This window comes from Erinaceus europaeus, chromosome 7 (genome assembly GCF_950295315.1).
Source record: "Erinaceus europaeus chromosome 7, mEriEur2.1, whole genome shotgun sequence".
Classification (NCBI taxonomy): Eukaryota; Metazoa; Chordata; class Mammalia; order Eulipotyphla; family Erinaceidae; genus Erinaceus; species Erinaceus europaeus.
In genome coordinates, this window is record NC_080168.1 from 62,570,894 (window position 1) to 62,590,377 (window position 19,484).

General features: G+C 45.9%; 1 non-coding gene and 1 pseudogene across 1 annotated transcript; both read left to right on the plus strand.

Moving 5' to 3' along the window:
• Positions 1-15,575: 15,575 nt before the first annotated feature.
• LOC103108925 (large ribosomal subunit protein uL13-like) lies at positions 15,576-18,385 on the plus strand (annotated as a pseudogene).
• Positions 17,864-17,948, plus strand: LOC132539658 (small nucleolar RNA Z195/SNORD33/SNORD32 family). The gene has a single exon (XR_009550989.1). It is a non-coding gene; the product is annotated as a small nucleolar RNA Z195/SNORD33/SNORD32 family (small nucleolar RNA).
• Positions 18,386-19,484: the final 1,099 nt, after the last annotated feature.

Consider the following 19,484-nt stretch of genomic DNA (forward strand, 5'->3'; position numbering starts at 1 on the left):
TAATAGTTATTATATAAAAGACTTTCATGCCAAGTTGTGGTCTATACACACAATGGAATACTATTCAACTATTAAAAATGGTGATTTCATCATTTTCAGTCCATTCTGAATGGAGCTCGAAGGAATTGTGTTAAGTGAGATAAATCAGAAACAGAAGTATGGGATGATCTCACTCACAGACAGAAGTTGAAAAACAAGGTTAGAAGGGAAAACACTAATCAGAATCATGAGGAGGGTAGATAGCATAATGGTTATGCCTGAGACTCCAAAGTCCCAGGTTCAATCCCCTGCACCACCATAAGCCAGAGCTGAACAGTGCTCTGATTAAAAAATAAAATAAATAAATAAATAAAAAGAATTTGGACCGGAGCTGGTATAATGCACCAAAGTAAAAGACTCTGGGGTTGGGGGGGGGAGGGTTCAGGTCCTGGAACGTGATGGCAGAGGACCTAGTGGGGGTTGAATTGTTGTGTGGAAAACTGGGAAAAGTTATGCATGCACAAAATATTGCATTTACTGTTGACTGTAAAATATTAGCATATATATATACTTTCATGCCAGATGTTCTGAGGTCCCAGGTTCAATCCCCAGTGCCACCATATGCCAGAACAGTTCTCTGGTCTTTCTTTTTGAATCTTCCTCTCTGCATCTCTTTCTCTCATTAAAATAAAATAATTTATAGAATATCCTCCCTCCTCACCACCAGGGTTATCACTGGTGTTCAGTGCTGGCACTATGAATCCACCATTCCTGTTAGCTATTTCCTTCCCCATTTTTTCTCCCTAATTTTATTTGACTGGACAGAGAGATATTGAGAAGGTAGGGGCGATAGAGAGGGAGAAAGAAGGACGGATACCTGCAGAACTTCTTCACTGCTCATGAGTAGGGACTCAAACCTGGGTCCTTGCTCATGGTAATATGTGCTTTCAATTGGATGTTAATAAATAAATAAATAAATAAATAAATAAATAAATAAGTCTATGCCTACTGCATAAAATGTCAGTTCATGGAAACTCTACCATTTTTTTTATTTCATCTTTAAGAATTTTCCCCAGAGCCTGGCATAAAATATAGGCAGTAACTATCATTTGAATGATGAAGTGAATAAGCAAATAACTTCCATAACACAAAAAAAATGCTCAGAAATTCTACAAATGACACACCAAGACACTAAGTAACAGATAATTCCCTCTTAATGCACAGTAATACATGACACCCATGTGTGCATCAAATTAACTATTTGGCAAATGACGGAACATTCGTATTTTAGCTCATGCAAGTGTCATTGCAAACACTGCTTGTTTCATTCCATCTTTGCTGAAAGATAGGACACTTGAAGCCCTGGTGTACTCAATAATTCCATTAACAGACCTGTATGAGCAGCTAGCTGGCAAAGTGGAAACCTCAGCCGGCACATGTTTCAGTCGCTGGTGTAAGAATAACAGATGCTAACTGAAGGTGAATCTAAAACCAGAAGCCGGAAGCACCAGTCCTTCCCTCTCTCTCACACTTTGCCCGTGGAGCAGCAGCTCTGCCTGCCTACTCACTAGCCAGGCTCCTTGGCTTTCTGTCCCAACAGACCTCCAATTTTTTGCTGAGGATCCCTCCTCCTCCGTGGGGTCGGGAGTTTCAGGGGATGCTGGCTTCTCCCCATGCTCAGCGGATAAATTCTGAATGACTAAAGGTGCAATAAGTAGTAAGGTAGTAGTGAAATAGGCAAAGTGATAAAAGATGGCTTCACCCATATGTGGAATCTAGAGATCTGATTCCACATAAACATGCCAACACAAACAAACAAAGAAACACAGAAGCAAGCAAACTATTTTTTCTTTTCTTTTTTGAAATTGCCACCAGAGTTATCACTGGGACTGCACATTGGCACTATGAATCCACCACTCCAGACAGCCATTTTTTTCCCCTCCCCCCCCCTTGCTTTTTTTTATTTCACAGGACAGAGAGAAATTGAGAGGGGAGGGGGATATAGAGAGGGAGAGAGAGGAGGCTGGGCCATGGCAAATCCAGTTAAGTGCACATATTTCCAAGTACAAGGACCAGGGTTCAAGCCCCCACTCCCCACCTGCAGGGGGTCCACTTCATGAGTGGGTCTGCAGGTGGCTTTCTCTCCCTCTCTCCCATCCTCAATTTCTCTTTGTCTTAACTAATAAAAATTAGGGGAAAAAATGAAAAATGGCTGACAGGAGAAGGATTCGTAGTGTTGGATGGTAGTACTGCAGGTTAAGCGCACATGGTATGAAGCCAAGGACCAGTGTAAGGTTCCCAGTTTGAGCCCCCGGCTCCCCACCTGCAGGGGGGTCGCTTCACAGGTAATGAAGCAGGTGTGCAGGTGTCTATCTTTTCTCTCCCCCTTTCTGTCTTCCCTTTCTCTCTCAATGTCTCTCTGTCCTATTCAACAACAATAGCAATAACAACAATAACAATAACAACAAGGGCAACACAATGAAAAAAAAAAAGGCCTCCTAGAGCAGTGGATTCATAGTGCAGGCACTGAGCCTCAGCAATAACCCTGGAGGCAAAAACAAACAAACAAACAAATAAATAAGGAGAGAGAAAAACAGACACCTGCAGATTTGCTTCACCCCTGCAGGTAGGGAGTGGAGGCTTGAACCAGGATCCTTGCACATGGTAATATGTGTGCTTAAGTGGGTGTGCCACTACCTGGTCCCACAAACCACTTCTTTTTTTTTTTTTGCCTCCAGGGTTATTGCTGGGGCTCGTGCCTGCATGAATCAACTACTCCTGGAGGCTATTTTTTCCCCTTTTGTTGCCCTGGTTGTTTTATTGTTGTGGTGGTTATTATTATTATTGTTGTTATTGCTGTCAGATAGGACAGAGAGAAATCAAGAGAGGAGGGGAAGACAGAGAGGGGGAGAGAAAGATAGATACTTGCAGACCTGCTTCACTGCTCGTGAAGCGACCCCCCTGTGGGGGGGGGGCTCGAACTGGGATACTTACACTGGTTCTTGTTCTTTGCACCATGTGCGCTTAATCTGACCCCCACAAACCACTTCTAAGACTGGTGAGAACTATGGTGGTTATCTTTGGGAGGTGAGTGGCTGTGAAACACAGAACTTGGGTGATAGGTAGAGTGTGGAATTAGACCCTATCATCCTAAAGTCTTGTAACCCACTATAAACACACACTCATATACCACCACCACCAAAAATAAATACATTCATAATAAAAATCCCCCTTTCTAGGAAAATTTAATTAAAAAATAATAAAGTAAGGGTGATCATGATGTCTTCATTTCCTGGGGCAATGACTGGGCTTAGCCCATGCTTAACACCATCCTAACCCCCAAATGACATTCAGAGGTCTTTGCTGGGGACCTGTGGGAAGTGCTGAGGCAGACAAGACACACACAAGGTGGTTGAGTGTGTATGTGTGTGTGTGGGGGGGGGGTGCTGCTTTGCTCTGGACATGGCTGTGTTGAATCTGGAGGTGGCCCCTGGACTTATGACAGCCTTCTAGTGGCTTGACTAATGAGGAAACTGAGTCTGCAGAAGCAAAGGCAGGAGACTCCAGTGAAGAGGAGCTGTGCTGTGCAGCCTGCCTGACCTCTGTGTGAGTCCACTTTGACTGATGTGTTCCGTGGCTGACTGCTCTGCTAAAAGTAGCCTAACACTCTCTCCTGGGAGTCTCAGTGGGTCTGCTGCATTTGTTCTCCATGCCTTTCACCAGAAACCGCCCATCTGTTCATTATAGCCTTTCTTCCCAGACACCACAGCTTTCTATTCATTATTCATTAAGTTGCCCACTATCTAGTATCTGCCTACCTCTATTATTAGCTAGATTCTGGGGAGGGGGAAATCTATTGAATGCTAACTTTCACCAACGTGTTTCTGGGAGGCCAGTCTCATACAGAATGGTCCTAAGGTGAGAATGATTGGGCCCTTTGAAACATGCATTCTTTTTTTTTTTTTTTTCTTTTCTTTTTTTTTAACTAGAGCACTGCTCAGCTGCTCTGGTTTATGGTTGTGTCAGACATTGAATCTGGGACTTTGGAGCCTCAGGCATGGGAATCTCTTTGCATAACCATTATGCTATCTACCCCCATGAACATGCATATTTCCTATGCAGAGATCACTCACTGAAATAAGACTTAAAGAGGAAAGCTGGTGCAGTAGCTTGTTTGGAGAAGGCCTTGCTCTGCCATGTGCATGACCATGGTTCGAGCCCAGATCCCACCACACTGAAGAAAGCTTAGGTGCTGTGGTCTCTCTCTTATAAGTAAATAAATAAACAAAGCAAGCAAGCCTTGGATGAGTTTAACTTTATCCAATGTGGCAAAACACAGAGGCCCTCCAGCCTAATGGGAACACACTGCAGTCTCTGGTGAACTCCTCCCTGAGGTGAGGCTGTAGGGCACGCAGTGTGGACATTATCAACTCTGAATCTTGGAGAGTCAGTTATCAACCTGAGTGACTAGGTAGACATAAAATTAACTGGGACGTTTCTCCTCTTTTGTTCTCCTTCATACCATAAGAGGAGGATGTAATATAGGTGTGTTTAATGATTCACAAGGAGATGCTGCTGTGGTCTTGTGTTAGGGCTGAAAGTAGATGGGCTTTGATTTCATTAAGACGCGAATTAGAGATTTGAGGGAGTTGGAAGGGAGACCGCAGCTCCGCAGCGTCCTGCAGAGTGGCCTCTGGGGAGTGACCTGGGACAGTTAGGCTGAATATGTGGTCCGAGGTTACTTGCTGTTCATTGGGCAGGCTGGCCGGCCTTAGGCTCCCTCACATGAAGGGTTCAGGAGAGCCAGTGCCACATAACAGGACCACAGCTCAACCCTCAGTCTGAGCAAAGGCAGTGTGTGACAGCAGGTTCCTTTCACATTGCACAGATGGAGACAGACATCTCCCCCCATCCAAGTCTGGCTCCTTTTTTTGGGGGGGTGGAGTGGGGCATGACTGAAAACCTCAGGTCAAATGACAGAGAGGTTGAGACATGCTTTTATGAGCTCGTGTGATGAAAGGAGCTGTTTGCAAGGCTCAGAGAGAAGAAAGCCAAGGAAAGCAGATGATCCAGTCTGCCTGGGAGATCAGAGGCATCTCCTGTGAGTGAAGGGAGGGGGCAGATGCTCCTCCTGGGAGCTGCAGGGTGTGTGTGTGTGTGGGGGGGGACACACACAACTGCAGGTGGGTTGCTGAAGGCTTGGCTGTCTCACATAGAGAACACCCTGAGGGACTGGGTGGTGGAGCACCTGGTTGAGTGCACATGTTACAATGCATGAGGACCCAGGTTCAAGCACCAAGTCCCCACGTGCAGGGGGAAGGCTTTGTGAGTGCTGAAGCAGGGCTGCAGGTGTCTGTTTCTCTCCCTCTCTAGCACACCCACCCCTCTCTACTTTTGGCTGTCTCTATCCAATAAATAAATAAAGATAATAATAAATGAATTAATACAAAAGAGAAGACTCTGAGAAAGGGGTTAGGATTCAAAGCATCCTGGAACTGGATGTAGTGACTGCAAATAAGAGGAAGGGCTGACTGTGGGGCACTTGATGTCCATGCAGGAGAAAGCCTGAAACAGAGGGGTGGCTTTCCTGCCAATGGCTGCTCCTCCAAGGGACTCTTCGCCATAAGCTGCTGTTATCTCGTGGCTCCTCATACAAGTCAGTAAAAGGAGAAGAGAGTTACCTTTCATGAGCATGGACTGTGAGCTAAGCATTCACACACACACACACACACACACACACACACACACACACACACACACTGAAGAATAAAGAGCAACAAGCAGTATGGTCACAAAACAACATGAAGAAAGGAACACACCACTTTGGGAGTCCACAAGAGAAAGTCCAGAGCCCTTGGGGGAGCCAGACAGCTCTCCAGAGAGGTCTGAGATTCAGCAAACACTTACTGAAGCCCTACTGTGTGCGGGTGGGGGTATCTGATGGGCGAGGAAGGAAGAGGAAGTTTCCATGGGAACAGGCAGGCTGGGCTGAGAATGCCCAAGGGCTGGGTGTGACCGAAGCAAACTGGAATGAAGCATCCAGACCCCTAGGAGAGAGCAGCAAGACTGAACCTGGCCTTTTAGAAAATGTTTCCAGGGAAACATTTAGTAGAGGGAGGAGTTAGAAACAGGAAATCTAGTTAGGAGGTTTTTTGTTTAGAAACTCCTGGAGGGGGGCAAGGGGAATCAGTAAATGGTTATGCAAAGAGACTCTCATGCCTTGCCTGAGGCGCCAAAGTCCCAGGTTCAACCCCCCCACCCCCAACACCATAAATCAGAGCTGAGCAGTGCACCGATAAAAAAATAAAGATAAAAATAAGAAAATAACTTCTGGAGGATGGCAGTGAAGGGTTAATCATGATTTTTCTGAACTAACACCGTATTGGTGAGATGAAGGAAATAGAGGTCCGTTGTTTGTTTGCCTTTTGTTTTAAACAGACAAAAGCCCAATCAAGAAGACCCACTTAATGTGGAGGGTGGAAGGGGAAGTTGAAGGTTAGTCCTGGGGTTATTGTATACAACTCCTAGGAGACTCACTATTTCTCCCATAAACACCCCTGTCTCCATGTATCTCACTAAATAACTGGGGAGAAGAAAGCATTATGGAGGCAGTCAGCATATTAAAAATTCACTGACAATAATAGGTGACAGGTTCTAAATGAGATAGGGCACAGAGACCTAAAGAAGAGCTCCTCTCTAAGCTCACAAGATGACTGCTATTAGATAAAAGTTTTCTCCCAAATCCAGCATACAGAGTCAATAATCTTGTGGTAATAACAAATGGTAACTGTCTAAAACACACATCAGCCAGGCACAGGGGAACCAAGAGAAATGTAATCGTTGATGTGGTACATCTCAGGCCATCAATCAGAGATTTCCTCCTTGCTTTCTGATTCTGACCTTGAGTTTCTCTACATCATCTTCAAATATTTACTTCCAAAGTTCTATCATTGACATATTTTCAAAAGAAGAGGAAATAGCTAAGTCATCTGTTTTCACTTTTGAGGCTGAGCTGGTCTAGAAAGGAAGAATGCGTTCTAACCGTGCTCTCGGCTGGATGCCATCATGCCCCAAGAAATGTGACTTTTCATGTGAGAAGATGCTACACTTGTGTTGCCATTGTTCAGATCAGTCTTTGGTGCCTTATAGAGAAGTCTCTAGTGGGAGCCAGGCTGTAGCAAACTGGGTTAAGTGCACATAGTATGAAGCCCAAGGACCCATGCAAGGACATCAGTTCAAGCCCACAGCTCCCCACCTGCAGGGAGAAAGCAGGGCTACAGATGTCTTTATCTCTCCCTCTCTATCTTCCCCTACCTTCTCTATCTCTATTCAATTATAAGTAAATATATAATAAGGACATTTCATAACTTTTTTAAATTGATTTTTTTATTAATTTTTGTTGGGAAGCCCCCCTGCTCTGATGCTGTGGTTTCTTTACATAATCATTGTTTTGCCTAAGACCCGCCCTGCCTGCAGGGTATTGGTTAATCCCACTGGTTAAAACCTTCGCAACAGCTGCTTTGGAAGCTTTCTACCTTCACGCTCTTTTCTCTTCCCCCTCTCCTAGCCATTTCCTTTTCCCACTTGCCACTTCCAGTTAAAGATATATATAAAGGCATTTTCTCTGATCAATAAAGGCATTGCATTGCATTCCCGCTCCACCACAAGTTCCTTGGTCTCTCTCCCACGACGCCAGCCTGGCAACTTTTATTGCATTTATTTATTTATTGGATAGAGACAGTCAGAAATCGAGAGGAAGGGGGAGATAGAGAGGGAGAGAGACAAAGAGACACCTGCAACCCTGCTTCACCACTCATGAAGTTTTCCCCCTGCAGATGGAGACCAAGGTCTTGAACCTGGGTCCTTGTGCACTGTAATGTGTGCTTAACCAGGTACATCACCACCCAGCCCCAGGACATTTCATAACATTCACTTGAAAAGATTGGATTCTACCAGTCTCATCTACATCAAATGTCTGTTGAGTCAAGACATGGAAAGGTATTTTTCAAGTATAGTACACCATCTGTTTCTCCATTTTTTCCATTTTTTTTTTATTGGATAGGATAGAGAAATTGAGAGAGGAGGGGAAGATAGAGAGAGAGAGAGAGAGAGGAGAGAAAGATAAACATCTGCAGACCTGCTTCACCTCTTGTGATGCTTTCCCCCTGCAGGTGGGAACCAGGGGCTTGAACCTGGGTATTTGAGCACCATAGTATGTGCACTTAACTAGGCACACCACCACCACCGCCTGGCCCTCCACCTCCACCCACTGTTTTTTTTTTTTTTTTTAACCAGAGCCCCCACTCAGCTCCAGTGTGTGGTGGTGCTGGGGACTGAACCTGAGAACTTTGGCGCTTTAGCCCTGAAAGTCTTTTTACATAACTATTATACTATCTCCCAAGTTCTGAAATGTAATGCACTTATAATAAAGTTCACAGAGCATGCAGAGCTGAAGGAATTAAGATAATTGTATGCAAAACCACTCCCAAATGAAGAACCATGGACACAGACCAGAAACTCCCCAAGACCTTCTTCTGCAAGCCCCCCCAGCCCCAAACTTCTGTCCTGCATCTGTCCTTTTCTGGGTTTCTTGTGTGTCTTTATAGACTTCTCACTCCTATATTCATCTCTAAGCACTGTGATTTTTGTTCGCTTGTTTGATTTGATTTTTAAAAAATTGCCCTCCCAGTTTTTCTTTTCCTCAGTTAGGCCTCTTCCACTCAAGACAATGTTTTGAGTTTTATCAAGTTGGCTTCCAGTTGCAGTGCAGTATTTTCACTGAACAGACACCCCACAGTTTATCCATTGGCTGTTGGTGGAAATTTGGGGTGTTTTTATGTTTGGGCTCATGCAAATTCAGATTTCCCCAGCTACCAGAAAGTAGAGCAGCCCCTATGAAACCTTCCCTAGATCAAAACAACATGTAGACAAGAATTAATTACTAATTCCTGTTCACTGCTACCTGGAGAAAATTTGAACTTGGAAGCCTCCCCCCACCTCAGAAACCAATCACACCATCCATGACTGACTTTGCTTGATCATTTATGTCAAATGCCGTGTTGAGGCATGAACCTTAGGCCTTCACCAATGCACTATCACTGAGCAGCTGGTCCAGCTTTCTTGTTCAACATGCTTATAAAGAGAAAGAGGGAGAGACAGAGAATGAGAAAGGGAGAGATGCCAAAGTCTCCCCCACCCCAGGGCTTTTCATAGTGTCCTCATATGGTGCTGCAGCTTGAACCGAGGACCTCGTGCACATTAAGATGTGGGCTCTATTTGCTGCTGGGCTGAGGCAACTCCTGGGCCACCTCAAGTTGCCTTTAAATTTAACTTTTGCAATACTCTCATCACCATTGTCCAGATTCTTTCTCTCTCTCTCCCCCCACCCCTCAACTCTGAAAAAAGTCAGCCTGGAATAAAATAAAATAAAATGACTGACTAAGTATAAGATAAGATCTTCTCCTTCATCACATCTTGGATGGCTCCCCATGGACTCTTTGCTCCAGATAGAAGGTGAGAGACAGAGCGGAGTGAGAGGAGAGACACCACAGACTCTTCCCCCACTTGTGAAGTTCTTTCTCTGTACGGTGATTCCAGATGGTGCTGGGGGCTTGCGCCCAGGTATGCACACATAGTGAAGCATTTACTCTATTGGGTGAGCTAGCTGTTTCCTAGTCTCAAAAAAAAAAAAAAAATCTGAGGGAGAAAAAGAGGCCAGAGCATTGTTCTACCACATGCAGTGCTGGGGAACAACCCCATAATGTACTCTAGGAGTCAGCTGCTGGCCCTCTAGTATTTTTTTAAATTTATTTTCCTTTTTGTTGCCCTTGTTGTTTAACATTGTTGTGGTTATTAATGTCGTTGTTGTTGGATAGGACAGAGAGAAATGGAGAGAAGAGGGGAAGACAGAGAGGAGAGAAAGACAGACACCTGCAGACCTGCTTCACCGCTTGTGAAGCGACTCCGCTGCAGGTGGGGAGCCGGGGGCTCGAACTGGGATCCTTACGCAGGTCCTGGCGATTTGCGCCACGTGCACTTAACCTGCTGCGCCACCGCCCAACTCCCTCTAGTATTTTTTATAACCTTTTCTTCTGACTGGAATCACATTAAGTGGGATAAGCCAGAAGGAAGAAAAAATGAATACCAAGTATCTCACGTAGAGGTAGAAGAGAAGAAACAATGGACCAGTCCAGGGTGAAACATGGACTAGGTGTTGTCAAGGACTCCAAAGGAAGGAGGCAAAATTCCTTTAGAGAGGGCATTGGGAGTCAGGTGGTGGCACACCTGGTTGAGTGCACCTGTTACAAGGCACAAGGACCTGGGTTTGAGCTCTCGGTCCCCATCTGCAGGGGGAAAGCTTCATAAGTGGTGAGGCAGGGCTGGAGGTCTCTGTCTCTCTTCCCCTCTATCTCTCCATTCCCTCTTGATTTCTGACCATCTCTATCAAATAAATAGAGATAATAAAAAAATAAATAAAACAGAAAGGGCACTGGGAACCCAATACATGATGGTGGGGAGGATCTAAGCTGGTATGCAGACACATAATCACAAGAGATAAGAAACTATACCCATGTAACAACAACTGTTTTATATGTCCTCATTTCTCTAGTAAAACAAATTTACAATAGTAAAAGTCCAGAGTTTTCCCATTGTCCTTCACACCCTGAGTCTGGGTGGGAGCACATATTCCAGGAACATCCAATATGCACGTATGTGCATCCAGTGTGTCCTCTTCCTAGGAAGTTCACGAGAAAGCCAAGGACAGTAGCAGGTTCTCTAAGTCAAGCAGTGAGCTGTGTGCTTCCTGTTGAGTGGGGGTCTCCTCTAGTCTCAGCTGGGATGCACAGCTCTGTGTGGTGGATGAGAAGGCCGCCAAAAGTGAGAAGCACTCAGAGTTCCTGTGCATGACTGGCAACTTCCTCCCGACAGCTCTGAAAGGTCTGTTGCACCTGTGCCTGCTTACTGGGAGTTCCTGGCTGATACAAACTCACTCCAGCACATCCCTAACTTTATCCTTAAACTTCTTCAATCGAAAAGTTGAGGGAAGTGAGGACCAGGTGGTGGTACACCCGGTTGAGAGCATGCGTTACAGTGCTCAAGGTGCCAGGTTTGAGGCCCTGGTCCCCACCTGCAGGGGGAAAGCTTTGGCTCTGGGAGCTCTGACAGAAGGTTTACATTATGTAGTGTCTCCTGCATTGAGCACGACAGCCTTCGAAACTGAGATGTAGGTGTCACACCCAGTTAAGTGCACACATTACTGTGCGTAAGGACCTGGGTTCAAGTCCCTGCTCCTCACCTGCAGGGAGGAAGCTTCACAAGTGGTGAAGCAGGGCTGCAGGTATCTCTCTTTCTCCTTCTCTCTCCCCCCTGCCTCCCATTCTCTGTCCTTTTTAAAAGGCAAAACAGCTGCTGGAAGCAGTAGATTTATAGCAACAGGATCAAGCCCCAGTGATAACCCTGGTGGCAAAAAATCCAGCCAAACAAAAGCAAGCTGTGGCTCCCAGGGTGATGTCCTGACATAGGGCTGTGTTCCTCTCATTTGTGAGAAATGTTGGTTGGGCATCTGGGACTTCCAAAGGGGGTGGAAGGTCTGGGGAGCAGGCTGTTAATACATGGCCTCCTGGATGTGACATGTGATACTCAGAACATCTCTCTCTGCACAAGCCCCCTTACTCCACTCCTGCTCACTGTCTCAGGGTCTCTGCAGAGAAGACAGGTCCAGGGCACTGTGAGGAAGGGCCAAGGCCACAGTCATCATGAGGGGTACAGCCCTCGTGGCGGGTCACAAGCACCTACAGTTGGCCCTGAAGGGCCTGTAAGGCCCAGGTGCTGTGAACAAGCTGACTGGCCCCTGCTTCTTAGACCATCAGACCACTTAGGCCACAGGTACAACATCCTCCTCCGCCCCAGGTACCTCTGAGTATGCAGCGTTCACTCATTATCTCCCGGAGACAGTCATGGAACAGGGAGTCAGACAAGAGCTAACAAACACCCCAGCAGCAGAGCTTCCCCTGGTGCCACTGCCCCTCCCATGTGGTGCTGGGACATTGAACCTGATCCATGAGCCAGGTATTACAGGTACCCTACTAGGTGATCTATCTTTGTGGCCTCAAGCAGTTCCTTTGCTTGACAAGGTCAGACAAAACAAAAACAAACAAACAAACAAACAAACTAAGCATTTCCAACTCACACCCATCTCAAAGAATGCATTTTAGAGAAGGGCTGAAGTCATGCTGCTAAACAGAAAACCCCTGAAGAATGTCTGAAGCTGCTGCAGAGCAAATATCCCAACAGCCTACGCGCCCAGGACCCGCTCAGGGAAACAATGGCTCCTCTTCAGCCAGAAGGAAAGAACCCTGCCCGCCTGACTCCATCAAACAGGACACAAATATTCTAGGCATCTATGAGAACTCGTTCTGGAAGCTTGTGGAAAGAAAAGGCATATTCTTCTCCGGCACCCACAGAGCTGCTTTCCCCCTCCCCGCACCCCCCCCCCAGTCTCCAGAGTTCACATAACTGGCCCCCTGCCCCCCCACCTCCAGATTTTCAGATGCTTCAGCCAAGGGCCCCGAGGGAGGAAATGCTCCTGGCTTCTTTCTCTTGTCAAAGATCTCGCTTAGCTTCTTTGTCTGATAACTCCTCTCTCAGGGTCTCTGTTGTCACTATTTATTTTGCTCTTTTAGGAGGAATGTATGGTTTTAGGGGAAAGAAGGGTCGATAGGATTTCTGATGTATTTACTGTTTGATTTGGTTCTGCTTTGGTGCCAAACTAGGGCTTTTTTTAGGATGGTCTATGTGGGGGCTGGAAGAAAAATATCTTTCAATATAGCTAGTAACTAACAGTCATTCATGGTACACTGAATCTCCCTTTAGATAACCAGCTAACCCTTAAGGCATGAATAATTTAGTCTGGCAATTGTTTGAGTACCATAAATATCTGCTAAGTGTCTACTCTGTGCAATGGAGTCTGCAAAGACACATCATGCAGAGCCCCTGCCCTGGAGAATGCTCAGCCTCAGGACAAAGAGATGACAGGCCATTTCCTGTCCTTCGGGGATAATGCAATGAGACTAGACTAAGGCCAAGTGGACATGTTCCCCTTCCCAAAGAAGCACTGTATCTTAGGATAAGGTAAATAATAACCCCTTCCTTTGGAATATACCTAAAATAGACCTACTAGCTATTTCCAAAATGAAGACCCAAAATCTTCATCTGTAATATTCCAGCCTTTAAGCTCATGATTAATAAACAATTTGTATGGCTTTATATGTTAACTCTTCTTTCAGCCACCAGGTTCCAGATACTACCATGATGCCAACCAGACTTCCCTGGGCAGATGACCCCTCCAATGTGTCCTGGAGACCTGCTTCCTTAGAGCCCTGCCCCACTAGGGAAAGAGAGAGACAGGCTGGAAGTATGCATCAACCTGTCAACGACCATGTTCAATGGGGAAGCAATTACAGAAGCCACATCTTCCACCTTCTGCACCCCATGGTGACCCTGGGTTCATACTCCCAGAAGGATAAAGAATAGGGAAGCTATCAGGGAAGGGGATGGGATATGGAGCTCTGGTGGTGGGAATTGTACCCTTCTTATCCTATGGTCTTGTCAGTATTTCCATTTTATAAATAAATAAATTAAAAAAAAAAAAAGAACAACCCCTTCTACTAAGTTTAAGTCGAAAAGGAGAAGGGACTTGGAGGTTTATCCGTGGAACTCCTACAGGCCTATTTCATAAGTGCCTGGTATTTCAGAGTCACTGAAATACTCCTTTGCACTGTTATGACTCCATATCGCACAGTAAGAAATTCAATCTGTTGTTGGACATCTGGGTTACTCCCAGGTTTTGGCTGTTACAAACTGTGCTGCTATGAATATAGGTGTACAAAGATCTTTTTGGATGGGTATGTCTGGTTCATATTTGGGACCAGGTGGTGGTGCACCCAGTCGAGAACATGTTACCATGTGCAAAGACCTGATTTCAAGCCCCTGGTCCCCACTTATAAATCAGAGATACTTTCCATACTCTTGTGGTTTTTTTTCCCTTTGACTAACAGATTAATTACAAATAGCCCAGGTCCTCTATGCAGTTATAGTTGATTTCCCCCCTGAAGAAAACTCTAAACTCCCAAGACAAAAACAGGGAGTGGTGCCTGAAGGTGGTGCATATGGCTAAGTGCACATATTACCATGAGTAAGGACCAGGGTTCAAGGCCCCCACCCCTCCCACACTCCATTCCCTTCCCTACCTTCCCAAGGAGGAAGTTTCACAAGTGGTGATACAGTGCTGTGGTGCTATTTCTCCCTCCCTTCCTTCCTTCCTTCCTTCCTTCCTTCCTTCCATTCATTCTTCTTCTTCTCCTTCTTATTCTCCTTCTCCTTCTTCTTCTCCTTCATCTCCTTCTCCTTCTCCTCCTCCTCTTCCTCCTTCTTCTTCTTTTTTAATGTCTATTTATAAAATGGAAACACTGACAAGACCATAGGATAAGAGGGGTATGATTCCACACAGTTCCCACCACCAGAACTCCATATCCCCTCCCCTCCCCTGATAGCTTTCCTATTCTTTATCCTTCTGGGAGTATGAACCCAGGGTCATTATGGTGTGCAGAAGGTGGAAGGTCTGGCTTCTGTAATTGCTTCCCCACTGAACATGGGCATTGACAGGTCGATCCATACTTCCAGCCTGTCTCTCTCTTTCCCTAGTAGGGTGGGGGTTTGTGGGAGGCAGGGCTCCAGGACACATTGGTGGGGTCATCTGCCCAGGGAAGTCTGGTTTGCATCATGGTAGAATCTGGAACCTGGTGGCCACATTTCCCAGTTTTGAAGCAGCCTCCTTGTAGAACTCAGGCTGTGTGTTACCTCTGAGTCGCCATCTCGGCTCTGCCCCCTCCCTTTTTCCTTCTTAACCTCTCCTTCTATCTCCCCTTCCTCTTTCAATTCCTCTCTGTCTCTTTCTATAATAGTAAGATGATGATGATGATGAAAAGGAAATAGATAAAAAGATAAAATTTTTAAAAAGAGGGAGTTCAGATAAGTACATTTCAAGAGGGGGCTGGGCAGTGGTGCACCTGATTAAGCACACATAGTACAAAGTACAAGGACCTGGGTTTGAGCCCCTGACTCTTCATCTGCAGAGGGATGTTTCACAAGTGGTGAAGCAGGTCTGCACTGGTCTATCTTTCCCTCTCCCTCTCTATCTCCCTCTTATTTCTCAATTCCTCTGTCCTATCCAGTAAAATGGAAAAAATGGCTGCCAGGAGCAGTGGATTCATAATGCTGGAACCGAGTCCCAGCAATAACCCTGGAGGCAAATAATAATAATAATAATAATAAATGAAAAAAAGAATATTTAATGAGAATGTTTCACCACTTAGCACTATGTTTAGTCTGTGCAAGACCCCAGGGGCTCTCAGTCAAGGACAAGGCTCAGGATCCACAACTGAGCCAATTGCAGCAATAGTACTGGCATCGAGGCTGCTCTGTCAAAAGCCAAGGGGTGTGTGTGATGCACCAGCACCGGCCTGATGAGGACTCCGCAGCCTTCATTCCTCTCCAGACTGCCTTGTGGTCTTCAGGGGGCTTTGTAGGGCTTCTTCATGCAGCTGAATGCCTCCAAATTCACTTTGCATGTCAAAGCACAGGGGGAACACTGCCTGGACTTCCAGGTGAGGACACAGGGGAGGCCCCTTAGCACTCAGGGTTTCTCATTCAGATGAACAACTGATTTAAAAAAATGTTGGAGGATCCCTGATTTCAGGCTGCCTGTTACTTGTGATTGAAAATGCCCTGAATCCAGCTTGCCCTGCTGCTTTCCCCTGCTGCCCCACTTCCTTTGTGGAGAGCCACGAGGCCTGGCTACTGTGGAGTGGTTCAGGCTGCCCTTTGTTCTTACTCTCTGGTGTTAAGGGATAACCACATCAACAGACTTCAAGCAACAGCCTCCATCCAAAATGCTCTGACAGAAGCCAGCACCCCATGTCCCTCGGAGTCTGGAGAAGTACAAAGGTACCCTGAGGCTGGACCCAATATTTCACACACATCAGAAAGATCTGTGTGACATATGGTATTTAGACAGTGCCTGTGGACTTAGACATGAGCCTGTCCTGACACAGGTGCCCTGACACTGTCCCCTGGTAAGTGCATCCTGACATTGATCTCCCCAATCTAGGTACTTGTGAAAATGTTCTTTGAGGTTCCCCAGGCCTCTGATGCAATCCCTACCTGTGTCAATAGACACTCTGCTGGTGGGTGGGTCTCACCACTCAACTTTGTCCCATCAAGGGATGTCTTGTGTGTGTGCCATCTCCAGACATTTCTCTCTCCCTGTTTCGAGCCCCCGGCTCTTCATCTGCAGGGGGGACACTTCATAAGTGGTGAAGCAGGTGTCTATCTTTCTCTCTATCTCCCACTCCCCTCTCAATTTCTCTCTGTCCTATTCAATAAAATGGGGAGAAATAGCCACCAAGAGCAGTGGATTCTTAGTGGAGGTACCAAGCCCCAGCAATAACCCTGGTGGCAAAACGAATAAACAAATAATCAAAGAGCTAAAAACTATAAAGAAACTGGAGTGTCTGTGTCTGAAGCCTGATTGTGGCTGGTGCCTCCTTAGTATGAGTGTGGACACAAAGCATAACTTTGGTGTGTGTGTGCCGGGAAATTGTGCAGATGCAGTCACATCTGCCATGTTGTCCCCTCAGGCTATTGCCAGTTCCCATGAGAGTTGGGACATTCTCAGAGTGCCTTTCCTAACCAATCTTGTACCAGCTCATCACTCCCGGTTTTTGCCCTATAAAGCCCTTCTTCTTCCACCCCTCGTTCTCTTGCCCGCTTTTCACTTTGGTGATTAGACGCAGGAAAGGTTGCTGCGCGAGGCGGCCATTTTGACTAGCTCCATGTGGCCTGAACCACTGCGCTCTCACCCAACTCTGAGGTGCCCGCACCAATAAAGAATTGTGTTCCCTCTCTGCTCCAGATCTCCTCTCTCTCTCTCTCTCTCTCTCCTCCGCGTCGCAGCATGACATGTGTGCCTTGGTTTCTCAATTTTGTGAATTAGGACTAGAATAGTCCCAAACTCATAGGACTGTTACAAGCACTCCATGGCTTCCTAGTTCCAGAAAGCTCAGAAAAGCTCTCTGCATATAACTGCTGTGTTAAGTAAAGACTACCTCCTTGTAGCTTCCTGTCACCACACTACAGACAGCGGGCCCTGTGGTGCCCAGGATGGCACCAGCAGCAGAGAACAGTGGGAAGCAGAGGGGAGGAGACGGGAGTGCAAAGAATATCTGCAGAAGCATCCAGTCTGGACAAAGTGCTGGGCTCAGGACTCTATGTATATAGGAATTACTGTGAAGGTTGAAAGGTTGAGGAGTAGGCAACACCTCACTGTTGGCAGGTAGGGTGCATGCCTTATCATGTGTTCGGCCTGAGCTTGAAGCCTGGTCCCACATGGGGGTGTCACAGAACCAGGGGAAACTCTGGTGCTGTGTTCTTTCTCTCTTGTTTCTCTCTATCTCACCATATATGATATTTTTTATTTTTGCAAAAAATAAAAATATTGACCATGTAGTGGTGAAAGCACACCTGTGTGTGAGGTTTCAGCATCACAAAGGAAGAAAGAAAGGAAGAGAGAAAGAAAGGAAGAAAGAGAGAAAGAAAGAAAGGGCCAGATGGTGGCGCACCTGGCTGAGCCTACATGCCACAATATTCAAGGACCCAGGTTTGAGCCCCTGGTCCCCATCTGCAGGGGGAAAGATTTTTGAGTGGTAAAGCAGTGTTGCAAGTGTCTCTCTGTCTTTCTCCCTCTCTATCTACCCCTTTGCTCTTGATTTCTAGCTGTGTCTATCCAATAAATAAAGATAATAAAAATTAAGAAAAAAGAAGAAATATGGCCAGTGATGAGGACTTCTTCCACTAATGTTTGAGTTTCCCAACCATGACATGACTTCACATGCACTACTATCTGAGACAGCCTGTCACAGGATGAGGGGGCAGGATGGGGGGGGTGTCTCAAGTAGCTGTGCCATTGACTAGACCTATTCTCTGCTTTCAGTCATGCTGCTCCACAAAACCAAACAGGACCAGGCTGCCCTGGACCATCTCAAGGTGTTTGACAGCATCCCAACTCCCTATGGCAAGAAAAAGTGGGTGGTAGTTCCTGCTGCCCTCAAGGTTGTTTGTCTAAAGCCATCAGAAAGTTTTTCTATCTGGGGCAGTTGGCTCATGAAATGGGCTGGAAGCACCAGGCAGTGACAGCCAGCCTGGAGGAGAAGTGCAAGGGTAAGTTGCATTACCCCAAGAAAAAGCAGCTCACGAGGATACGAGGATACGGAAACAGACCGAAAAGGATGCTGAGAAGAAAATTTGCAAGTTCACAGAGGTCCTTAAGACTCATGGACTACTGATCTGAGCCCAGTAAACTTAACTGTTCTTTCCTTATATATAGACCAGGTCCCATGAGATAGAGCATATGTTCACATGTATCCATAAATTAGGGCAAAATATATACCTGAAAGCAAAAGTACACAATAGTCTGCAGTGAGTCAGTATAAAGTCCATAATGAAAGTGTCTACTTAGACTTAGATACCCTCCTCACCTACTTCCCATTACACTTCCTTCATTCACTCCAAAGCTAACCTTAGCAAAGCAAGGACTGCAAAAGCTGAATAAGGGCAAGAGACTGGCATACTTTAATTATGACTCTTTAGTTACTTTCAGGCCACCCCATCAGCTGGGGCCCTATTCAGGGAGTCCTGAGATTCCCAAACAGACATGATGGTCCTAGACCTTGACTAAATCCCTCTCTCCAGTGTTAACCAGTCATCTCTATCAGGAACAACAAAATAGACCCCTTTGTGGACCTCCATAGGACCTTGCCCTCAACTTGGATCAACAACGGTAGAGAATGTTCTATCCTCTGAATGGGAGGCTGTACAACATACTCTATGCTACACTTGAGGAAGATGGGTCCTGATACTGGGGCAGCTTGAAATGTTCCTACTCATGACCTCATTATGTGAGCTCAGATCTACAGGGATGCAGAGGTCACATAGGCTCCTAAGCTGAATATGGGTCCAAGATCACATCAAATCAATGGGGCTTACAGTCAACAATATTTATACACTTTTCCCATATTTGGGAGTTACTCTCTTCCCTGATCTAGCTTTCTGGTCCTTTTTCCAGCCATGACATCATCTCCCCAGACAATAACTTGGATCCACCTTCATATCAGATTTCAGGTTCAGAGGAAAAAAACAACAACAAAAAAACTAGTATAGCCACAGGCCCTTTGGAATATAATTAAAATATGCCTACCAGCTATCTACAGAACGGAGACCCCCCAACTCTTCATCTGCACTATGCCAGCCTTTAGGTTCATGATCAGTAAATAATTTGTTTGGCTTTATTGTTAACTCTATTTTCAGCCACCAGTTTCTAGAAGCCAACCAGATTTCCCTGGACAGACCAATGTGTCCTGGAGTTCTGCTTCCCCAGAACCCCGCCCCAC